The following is an 11,120-nucleotide window of genomic DNA, read 5'->3' on the forward strand; positions in this document are numbered from 1 at the left end:
AGACTGATTCTCTTAATCCTAGGTTAGGCTTCCCTTTAGGCACCTTCAGTGACTCTTGCTACCCAAGAAAAGGGCTTCCCTTGTGGCTCAGCTGGTAAAGAATCTGCCTGCAATGCAGGAGACCTGGGTTCGATCCTTGGGTTAAGAAGATCCCCTGGAGAAGGGAAAGGCTACCCACTCCAGTATTCTGGCCTGGAGAATTCCATGGGCTGTATAGTCCATGGGGTTGCAAAGAGTCAGACATGACTGGGCGACTTTCACTTCACTCACACCCAAGAAATGGACCAAACAGCACCCAGGCATATCAGGTTGAAGTTCCTATGCTCACCTAAGTGTTCCTTGTCTCTGTGGTTTAGTGACAAAAACCACTTTTCTGTCTTTACAGCTCATCTTTATGAGAAAAGTTTCTTATTTTGCTGAATACAAAGTAGTGTGAATGACATAAATTTCTTAGACTTTAAGAAGCAGAGAAGGTGAAAAAGAGCATGCATTTATTTTTCAAATGCTCCTCATGGATTTCCTAACAGCGTGCTGCAGTCCATGGGGTCACAAAGAGTGGGGCACCACTGAGCGGCTGAACTGAACTGAAACAGGCTGTGTAGTGTCCAAGAGGTAGGAAGCTGGTGTCTTTCCACGAACAGACCACCAGAGGGCAGATGTGCCAGGTTTTGACTTGAGCGAAGCCTCCAAGTCTGGTTTCTCCCCAGCAGGTGGTTTGCAAAGCAGCCCGGAGGTGCGGCTCAAGCCACCAGAACTGTATTTTGATTCGCTGCTCATTTTCAGTAATCTGGCAGAAGTCTGTCTTTGGCACACAAAGGAATTGCCTGCCTCCTGCAAAGCCTGATTTTTTTTGGAAAGACGGTGCTGGAGGGGAGAACCCAAGCCCCGAAGTATTATTGCCAATCTTCTCCCTCAATGAGACATTTACCTCTGCCCTGCCCTCCTCCATGAGATGTGACTCTGGTTGCCTCTCGGGCCGGGGTCCCATGCCCCATCCTGCTCATCGGCAAGGCTGGAGGAGCCCACTGGGCAGATGGCCTCCTCACCACTGCAGCCAACCCAGTCCTTCAGCAGAGGTCTGGCTTGGAAAGACACCTGACCATGTTTCCTGGACACAGATAGAGGCCCCCCAGGCCTCCCATTTGGGGAAGAAGGAAAGGTTGTACACCCACCAGGTGAAGCAGGCACGGTGCTAGGACTCCAGGTGGGAGGCTCCGGCCGCCTCCAGGGGGCACTCCAGGCTGCCCTGTGCCCTGTCCCTGGATCTCCCTGAGAGTCAGTGGCTCATTTCCCTCAACCCCTCTCCCCTGAGGACCAGGGAGCAGCAACGTGGAGGGCGCCTGAGCAAATGTGATTCTTAGGAGCCCACTTGCATCTTATTCTACCCTTGGCTTCCTGTCACCTGTTGGAAGAGTCACCACCTCCAGGAAGCCCACTCTGATTCCCTCGCTCCTTTGGGGTAAGAAAGAACATTTGAGTCTTCTGGGAGCCCCTTACTGCTCAAGCCTGGAACAGACACCAGGACTAAGAGATGGATGAGTGAATTACAGCTGTGGGTGCAGCTCCACGTGACCGCTACTGCCTCCCACTCGCATGCATGCACTGTCTCTATGTGAATCCTTTTCCTGTATAAAAAGGATTATGCCCTATGTTTCATTCCATCACTTGCTTTCTTCTTTAAACCTCCTGACCCAGCCCTTGCCTTCAGCCCCAGCCCAGCAAACCTATCTCCATGGTTGGGTCCCTTTGTCAGCTCCTGCCCTGCCCCTGTCTGCAACTTGACCCCCCACCCCCACAGCCCAAGCACAAAGGGTTCCACTCTGCTCTCTCCACACCACGCCCTTTAGCACCTGCTGACTCCTCCCTTCATCTCTCTGGGGAGCTCCTGCTCATCCTTCAGGGAGATCTGCAGTGTCACCTCCTCTGTGAAGCCTCCGGGATTCCTCCAGGACCAGATGCAGGCAGAAATTTCAGGGCTGTGCCCACGTAGGAAGCAGATGAGGTGTTCTAGGAGCTTCCTGGCCTGGATGGAGAGGCTATCTTCATTCAGTACCAAGTTCAGAAAGAACTACTAAGATTCTAGGGCATCCTCCAAGCCACCAAGGAGACAGCATGGAGCCTGGCATGTTATTTAGTCAGAAAAGAGAAAAGGACCCTGATTCACAGCCCCAAACACCAGCAGGGCATTTAGGATCCAACATGAGTGGACGTTAATGGAAAACCCACTGCAGGGTTCAATTGGGAAAGGAGTACGAGAAGGCTGTGTATTGTCATCCTACTTATTTAGCTTGTATGCAGAGTACATCATGAGAAACGCTGGGCTGGATGAATCACAAGCTGGAATCAAGATTGCCAGGAGAAATACCAACAACCTCAGATATGCAGATAATACCACTCTAATGGCAGACAGTGAAGAGGAACTAGAGAGCCTCTTGAGGAAGGTGAAAGAGGAGAGTGAAAAAGCTGGCTTAAAACTCACATTCAGAAAACTAAGATTATGGCATCTGGACCAATCATTGCATGGCAAATAGAAGGGGGGAAAGTGGAAGCAGTGATAGATTTTATTTTCCAGGGCTTCAAAATCACTGCAGATGGTGACTGCAGCCATGAAATTAAAGGACACTTGCTCCTTGGATGGAAAGCTATGACAAACTTAGACATCACTTTACTGACAAAGGTATGGTTGATACAATTTTTTTTCCAGTGGTCACATACGGATATGAGAGTTGAACCATAAAGAAGGCTGAGTATCAAAGACTTGATGCTTTCGAATTGTGGTGTTGGAGAAGACTGTTGAGAGTCCCTTGGACTGCAAGGAGATCCAACCAGTCAATCCTAAAGGAAATCAGTCCTGAATATTCACTGGAAGGACTGATGCTGAAGCTCCAATACTTTGGCCACCTGATGTGAAGAGCCGACTCATTGGAAAAGACCCTGATGCTGGGAAAGACTGAGGACAGGAGGAGAAGGAGGCGGCAGAGGATGAGATGGCTAGATAGCATCACCAGCTCAGTGGACATGACGTTGAGTAAACTCCGGGAGACAGTGGAGGGCAGAGGAGCCTGGCATGCTGCAGCCCATGGGGTCGCAAAGATTTGGACACAACTTATCAGCTGAACAACAACGGCAACACTGCAGGTTACTGTTGGGTCCCGGGCCCTTAGGAAACAGCAGGGAGCAGAACTTGCCTCCACCCATGTGTTATCTCATCAGGTCATCTGAGGGGGCAGGCCAGAGGTGAGGAGGAAAGGGAAGCCCAGAGAAGCTTTCGCTGCCCCACAGCCACTGTGCAATGGTCATGGATGGGACACTCTGAGCAGTTACCTCTGCCTAGTCCTGGAGGCTCATCCCGCTACAGCAGCATCTTCCACTTGTGGACCAGACCGTTGCGTCTTGGGAGCAAGGAGAACCAAGGAAGCCGGAGATGGCTTTTTAATTTCTGCTGTGGTATGGACTGGAAAGTCTAGGGTAGAGGAATTTTTGGGGAAAAAAATGAGTTATATTTTAGATACTCCAGGAGATCTTCCCATTTAAAAGAAACATGTGGTGAATCCTTTTCTAAAGCAAACATGTCCCAATTTATCTGTTTGTTAGCTGGGCTATTTTGTGCCTTGATTTGAGTAATTACTTATTGCACAATCCACATAGCAGCAATCCCTTTTGTCTGGCCTGTTTGTTTCCCTTAATTTGTAGAGGGCAGTTTGCACAGACGTTTCCAATTGTTCCGCAGTGGAATTTTTCAACTTTCCCTTGTGATTTCTTCCAGAGCCTCAGTGTTAGAGAAAACTCACTCCTCTGCAAAAGTCATAAATATTTACTTAATTTTGGCTACTTTTTCTATCATTCAATTTTTATATTTGACTTCAGTTTTTGAAAACTGTGTTTGAGATGTCAATCTAGACATCTATGTGTTTTTATCAGATTGCGAATCAGTGATCTCAATTGTTTGGAGCCCCTGTTTCACCACCAGTTATTGAACCTTTTTCTTGTCAATCTCCTCCATCGTTCCCACTCCTCTCCCAGAGCTTATGTGATCCTCGGATGTGTTGTCCACACGTCTACACACACGTGTGTGCTGCTCTGCATTTTCTTGTATGAATAAGACTATATTATATGTCTCCTTCCTGTCGTGCTTTCTCCACTTGACACTGTGTCTTGGAGACCCTTTCATGCTGTTCAAGGAGGCCCACTGCACTTACTAATGCCCACACAGTATTCCTTAGGATAAACGTGACTTATGAACCAGCTCCTGTTTATGACCATCTAGGTCGTTTCCAAGTTCTTAAGGGGCTTCCATGGTGGCTCAGATGGCGAAGAATCCGCCTGCGACCCAGGAGACCCGAGTTCGATCCCTGGGTTGGGACGATCCCCTGGATAAGGGAATGGCAACCCACTCCAGTATTTTTGCCTGGGAAATCCCATGGACAGAAAAGCCTGGTGGGCTCCAGTCCATGGGGCCACAAGGAGTCAGACATGACTGAACAATAACAGTTTTCACTTTCCAGTTTCTCACTACTGTAAACAATGAAACAATGAACATCTTTGGTACATAAATCTTTGAAGACTTGTAGATCATCTCTTTTGGATAGATTCCTAGAAGTGGAATTGTTAGATCTGGAGTTTTGATATCTTACTATCAAATGATCTTCAAAAGCCCCTCATCCATTTTCACTCCCACGACAATATACAAACATTCCTATTTCCCTGCTTACATGTTAACACTTGATGTTATCTTTCTTTGTAATTCTTGATTATATGACATGAAAATAACCTCTCATTGTTGCTTTAACATGCATTTCTTTTTTTTACCATGGACCATGTGCATCTTCACACGGACGACAGAGGATGAGATGGTTGGATGGCATCACTGACTCGACGGACATGAGTTTGAGTAAACTCCGGGAGTTGGTGATGGACAGGGAAGGCTAGTGTGCTGCAGTCTATGGGGTCGCCAAGAGTCGGACACGACTGAGCGACTGAACTGAACTGACTGACGTGCATCTTCTCCTGTGTAAAATTCCCCTGTTGAATAAATAGACAGAAACAAATGGAACGTCACCCAGGTTCTCAGTAGATGCGGGGCATGGTGAGGGTGCGAAGGAGGAGAGAGCAGAGTCGTTTCCATGGGGGAGGAGCTGGTGAAGAAACAAGCAACCTTTCCTCCACCCTCTGATCTCTGCGGCAGAGCTGAGCGGCGCTCACAGGATGTGGGAGACAGGACAGTTGGGACCAGCCAAGCAGCACTTCTCAGGACTGCCGTTTACGATGGTGCAAGTTGTCCCTAGACCATAGGTACCTTACACAGGGTGCAGGTGGGGCTAGGCACCAGCTGGAAACCCAGGTGCTCTCAGTTCTTGGCTGAGGCTTGTGCAAGTCATCACCTACAGGAGCGCCTGCCTAATTCACACCGAGGCTCCGGAGGCGGCACAGGGTTAATCTGGCTGCATCGGCCTTTGGAGGCCCACATGGTCAGGGAGCAGGTGGGGACCGTGGGCTGCAAGGCTAGGGGACCTTTGAGACTGCCTCTCATCTCTGCCACCCTAGCCACACCTTCAGAGGGTGCTCAGGCACCCACATTCCAGCACACACCTTCCCCACCCAGACCCAAGCCTCCTTCTTTCCAATGCTGGGACCATGGTTCGAAGTAGGGAGAAATACAAAAGCTGGCCAGGCTTGAACAATGTGGCAGATGAATTACTCAAGCCACTAAACACCCAGGCACTACAAGACTGGACTCTCCCCTGGCCTTGAACTTCAACAGACCCTTCTGTGTCTGGCGGCAATGAGTAGCTTTATAGATTTCCTGACTTGAGACTCCAGCATTTCTCAAGGACAGGAAATGCTGTAAAGGAACTCCTTCCTTTTGTGGACTTCAGAGAGGTTCCAATATGGTACCCCATTAGCCTTTATTTATTTTCTGGAACATAAGGAGTTAAAATAAGAATGAATCAAGTTGCTGTAAGTATGGAACAAGAGATTCACGAAGACGATTGTTTGGGACATTCAAATTGTTGGTGGTTTAGGGCCACATGGAGGGCTTCGCAGGTGTGGTAAACAATCGGCTTGTCAATGCAGGAGACGTGAGAGAACGCAGGTTCCATCCTTGGGTCGGGAAGATCCTCTGGAGGAGGGCATGATAACCCACTCCACTATTCTTGTCTGGAGAATCTCATGGACAGAGGATCCTGGTGGGATACAGTCCATGGGGTCGCAAAGAGTCGGACGATTGAATTGACTTAGCAGGCACGCACGCAGGGTCACGTGGACTGCCGTGAGAAAGATAACGCTTTTGTTATGACATTTCATCAACTCCACTGCTTCGTAATGGAAAAGTGTAAATAATCTGGCTCTCTGAAAAACTTAGGGACAGAATGCTAAGGGCTTATGGTTTCTCCAAATTTACAACATTATTTTGTCCAAATAGTCAAGGAATGAACTGAGAATATCCTAGGGGAGTAATCGGCTGGCAGAAGAGATGGCATGATTATCAGAACTTGGGGCTCAGCAGGTCAGACTTCAGACCTGCATTCATCACCGACACACTGGAAATGGAGGCTCAGAGAGAAGAGGTACATTGCTCATGAATCTTTAGCTTCATGGGATTAGAACCCAGACCAGGGCCAGGCCTGTCTGACTCCTTTCTCGATGCTGGACTATCACACCCCACTTCCACCCCCATCCATGGCCTCCAGCATAGCTGTCCATGGTCCAGCCTCAGCATCAGCCCTTCTGCCTGGAATGGCACCCACGACCTGCCAGGAGGAGGCTGGCATGTCCTTTGGCAGAGGGCAAAGCCAGTCATCCCTCACCAGCTAGCACTGGCCGGCATCCACACACACTTCTCGTGCTTCAGCAGATACGGCCAGACACATCCCCATCAGTGGGAAGTACAGGGATCCAACCAGGGCTTTGATGGCAGGATGGAAGTGTAGACCCAGGCTCCCAGCTTCCCCGACAGACCCTTAGCTGGGGGCCCGGAGGACCATTTTCCAAGCACCAGCAAATCTTTTGTGCTTCCCCCACCATTGCTTCCAGGAACAGTCTGTCAAAATAAACTGTATATTGTGGATTCTGGGGGGGACTGGGGGCACCAGCTGTTACCGAAATGCCTGGGCTAATTTTAAATCTATTCATTATGCATGATTAATTACCAAAGCCCTGAGAGAGGGACGTGAACGTAGCTCTTACAGCGTGTCAAAGTCACTCCGAGGATGTAGTGAGTCCTCCTTTCGTGGCTGTTTTTATTGTCAATATTTTAATCTTAGGGGAGACTTAGATTTGCTTTTAGATTTTTTTGAAATATGGTCGATTTACAAGGATGGACTTAGATTTGTATACAAGTTGCCGTGGGACAGCATTTGTGCATACCCTAAACCCTGCTTCCCCTGTTATTAGCATCTTACCTTATTGTGGTACATTAATGTGTCACAGGTAATGAACCAATGTTTTAAACTAAAGCGCATATTTGACTCAGGTTTCCTTCGTTTTTAGCTAATCTCCCGTTTCTCTGTTCCAGGATCCCAGCCAGGATCCCACATTACCTGCTGTCCTGCCTCCTTAGGCTTCTCTTGGTTCTGACGGTACCTGAGAACTCTCCGTGTTGTCAATGACCTTGACGGTCTTGAGGGGTACCAGGCAGGTACTTTGCAGAATGTGCCTCTATTGGAATCTGTCTGATATTTTCCCCACTGGCGCTGTGGGTTTTGGGAAAGAAAACCACAGAGGTAAGGTGCTATTTTCATCACATTGTATCAAGGGTACATACTATCACTGTGAGTTACCATTGTTGAGGTTAATTTTAACCATCTGCCTAACCGTGTCTGTAACTGCCTACTCTGTGTTCCTAAGATTTCTCCACTGTAAAGTTAGTCTTTTTTTCTGTTCTACTCGCCTCCCATATTCTATTCTTTGAAATAAAGTCACTGCATGGAGCCCACATCAATTCTTTGAAATTCTTCTGCATAGGAGGGCTTATCTCATTCCTCCTTTTACTTGTTTATCCATTCATCTAGTTATCAGTATGGACTCATACTTATTTTATACATTGGGTTATAATCTGATACCACCATATTTATTTTTTGTTCAATTTGGGAGCTCTTTTAGTTAGCTCCTGTGTGTCTTTGACATAGCCTTATCACTTTCCATGTGTGTGTGTGTGTGTGTGTGTGTGCATGCACACATGTGTTAGCACTCCCATACTTTCTGGTGTGGGACACTGTGGGCTTATCTTGCATATGTCCTTCTTCAGCCCTAGAATCAGTCAGTGCTCCAAGGAGCCCTGGTTCCTTTCACTGGAGAAGGGTATAAGAAACCAAGATCTGGGTGCTAGATATGCACATTGCTGCTGGAGGGACACCATAAACTGGGGGAGTTTCACCATCTGTAACGTGAAGGCCCCCAGGGCTTGCTGGTCTCCCATTCACATCACTCATATGATGCCCTAACTGTTACAAATCGGAGACTCAGTTTCCCAAGGCAGAGATGAAACATCATGCTAATTCAGTCTCCTGGCAATACAGTATTTCCCTGAGCCGTAGGCTTGAGTGCTCTGAAAGAGAGGCACCCTAGGAGATCTCCATCCCCTTATCTCCAGATAAGAAAACTGAGTCTACAGAGCAGCAGTGTCTTCCTCAAGATCCTGGGACGAGCTCACAAAGCTGGGCCCATGGGTAGACAGTCTCCAGATTCTTACGTGGACCCCTCCTCCAAGCCCGGAATTCGTCCATCACCACCACCACCCCAGGCTGTTCATGGCTGGACACTGACTGATGCCATTTCCCTTAAGGAAAATGTTCCTGGAAGTCGCGAAGCTCTTCCAGCCCCATGTTCTAACCTGGGAACTCTGTGAGGGGTGCGTCTTCTCCAGCTCACAGCCTTTCTGCTCAGTCTACGTGTCCTTATAGAAGAAATGCTACTTGGAGAATTTCTCCTCTCTCAACATCCATCTATCCCCGTCCCAAGGGACAGAACTGCCCCCCGTTGTCACACTTGTCCCATGGGCAGAGCTCCAACGTGATGGGGAAAGGGTTCAAGGAAATCTGAGTTACCCACCTTCTTGCCACCTTACCCCCAGAGTTGTCTTTCTCAGGAAGTGGTGGCCTCAATCAGAAGCCACTTGTTTCAGCCACTTCCCTTAAAACCACCTCTAGGGCTTCCATGATGGTTCAGTGATAAAGAATCTACCTGCCAATGCAGGAGACATGGGTTCGGTCCCTGGTTGGGGAAGATACTACATGCTGCAGAGTAACTGGGCCTGTGTGCCAAGGCTGCTGAGCCTGTACTCTAGAACCCAAGAGCCACAACTACTGAGCCCACATGCAGCTAGAGTGGCCTCCCGCTCACTGCAACTAGACAAGAGCCTGCACAGCAACCAAGACCCTGCACAGCCAAAAACAAAACAAATAAATACTTTAAAAAAACCCACCTCGAACCTCCAGGCTGGACATGTCTCCCTTAAGCGGAAGCCAGCTCTCTTCTTCCTATTCCTTTCTAAGGGAATCCTTTCCGCCCCACATTTCATTCTGATCCCATCCTCCATTGCACGTGGCATTTATTCCTGCATCTCCTCTTCTTACCTGCACCACCTCCACAGTGGGGACACGGTGCCTGCCACTCAAAGTGACCTCCCTCCATGTGACTGCCTGGGGCACTTTTAGGAAGACAGGCACAGGCTGAACTGTTAACTTCAGTTCATTCACTTTATAGATAACCCGTATGGGGCGTGGAGAGGCAGAGAGACTGGCTCAAGGCCCACAAGTCTTTGGAAATGAACCAAAATTTTCTATTTCAGATGTTCTATCGTGAAATGACCTATTTATCTATCTACCTGTCTAGTTTGATCCATTTATTGATCCAATCATCTACCAATTTAAAATCCTCACTGTAGATTTTGCTGTCTCCCAGAGTGGAAGTCCACTTCCAGGCAGGCAGGGATGTTTCATTAGCCCTGGAGGGGTTATAAGAGTCCCTGTGCCCGAGGAGACAGGGGTCCTGAGGAAGGAAATCTGCTCTTACATGCCACCTGCCCTAAGCAGCCTTCAGCACCATCACTGGGTTCAGGGTCAGATGTCAAACTGTCCCCTTTCCAGAAGCCGCTGGAAGCTGTGGGGAACTTGCTAGAAGAAAGAGGATGCTTGGTTTCCCAGCCTGGATATTGAGGAGCTGATACAAAGTGGCTCTGAGGAAGGCCTTGGAAAGTCACTTAATTCATCCTGCTAAGAACACAGACTCCTTGCCTCTCCTCGGGTCTGGTTTCGTAAGTTTTGGATGGGATCTCATCCAGGGGGTTCTAAGACCCAGCATATTTGTAAACCCCTGTGATGGGCTGTTTTGACCTCAGGAGAACCTGCAAGGGATAGTCAAGCCTAGTGAAAATCAGGGCTGATAAAAACCGCCTCCCCTGGGGGCTGGGTTGCAGGGAGAGCTTGGACCTTCGGTACCGGGTACCAAGTGGCCCTGGCTTCCGTCATCCATGCCCCTCACTCACCAGAATCCAGGGAGCCAGAGTCTCTGCTCCTAAGCAACTCCGGCTCCTGAAACTCTGGAGCTAATATGTGCAAATTACTTCAGGGAATGTCCATTGCCCAAATCCAATTTGAATACCACTATGTTGCTAAGAGCACTTGCCATTGCGAATGAGCTAATGCAAGACTGCTGTTTACAAAAGTCTTTACAGAAAAGCGAAATGGCCTAGGCGGTGGGAAGACACCCAGTTTGCAAATTTCCTTCCAGCTTTCCTTTCCTTCTTGTTTATTCTTCCTTCCCCTCTCCCCTTCCTGCATCCCCTGCCCTCCTTTTTTTTTTTTTCTCTCTCTCTCTCTTTTACTTCCACATTCTGAGAACATTTTAATTTTGGAAAGAAATGTTATGTACGCCAAAGTTATGCGATATGTAGAAGTGAGAAGTGTGGGAGGGGAGGATGGGAAGAAGTATATAAACACCTACCAAAGCAAGGAGTTAGCTTTGAAGATGATTCTAGAAAAACAATAAGCTAAGCAGTGGTCTTCAGTCTTCACAATCATTCTCGAGGCAGCCCCTCAAGTGTCCAAATACTGAGAGGTGCAATGACTTGCTTGGATCCTGGGGGTCAATCCACCTTCGTCCCAAGGAAGGTCAGGGCA

General features: G+C 48.4%; 1 long non-coding RNA gene across 1 annotated transcript; it reads right to left on the reverse strand.

Moving 5' to 3' along the window:
* Nucleotides 1-5,922: 5,922 nt before the first annotated feature.
* Nucleotides 5,923-9,636, reverse strand: LOC123331301. Its single transcript, XR_006547832.2, has 3 exons — nt 9,425-9,636; nt 7,542-7,694; nt 5,923-6,266 (listed from the first exon to the last, which is right to left on the reverse strand). It is a non-coding gene; the product is annotated as an uncharacterized LOC123331301 (long non-coding RNA).
* Nucleotides 9,637-11,120: the final 1,484 nt, after the last annotated feature.

Source organism: Bubalus bubalis, chromosome 23, assembly GCF_019923935.1.
Source record: "Bubalus bubalis isolate 160015118507 breed Murrah chromosome 23, NDDB_SH_1, whole genome shotgun sequence".
Classification (NCBI taxonomy): domain Eukaryota; kingdom Metazoa; phylum Chordata; class Mammalia; order Artiodactyla; family Bovidae; genus Bubalus; species Bubalus bubalis.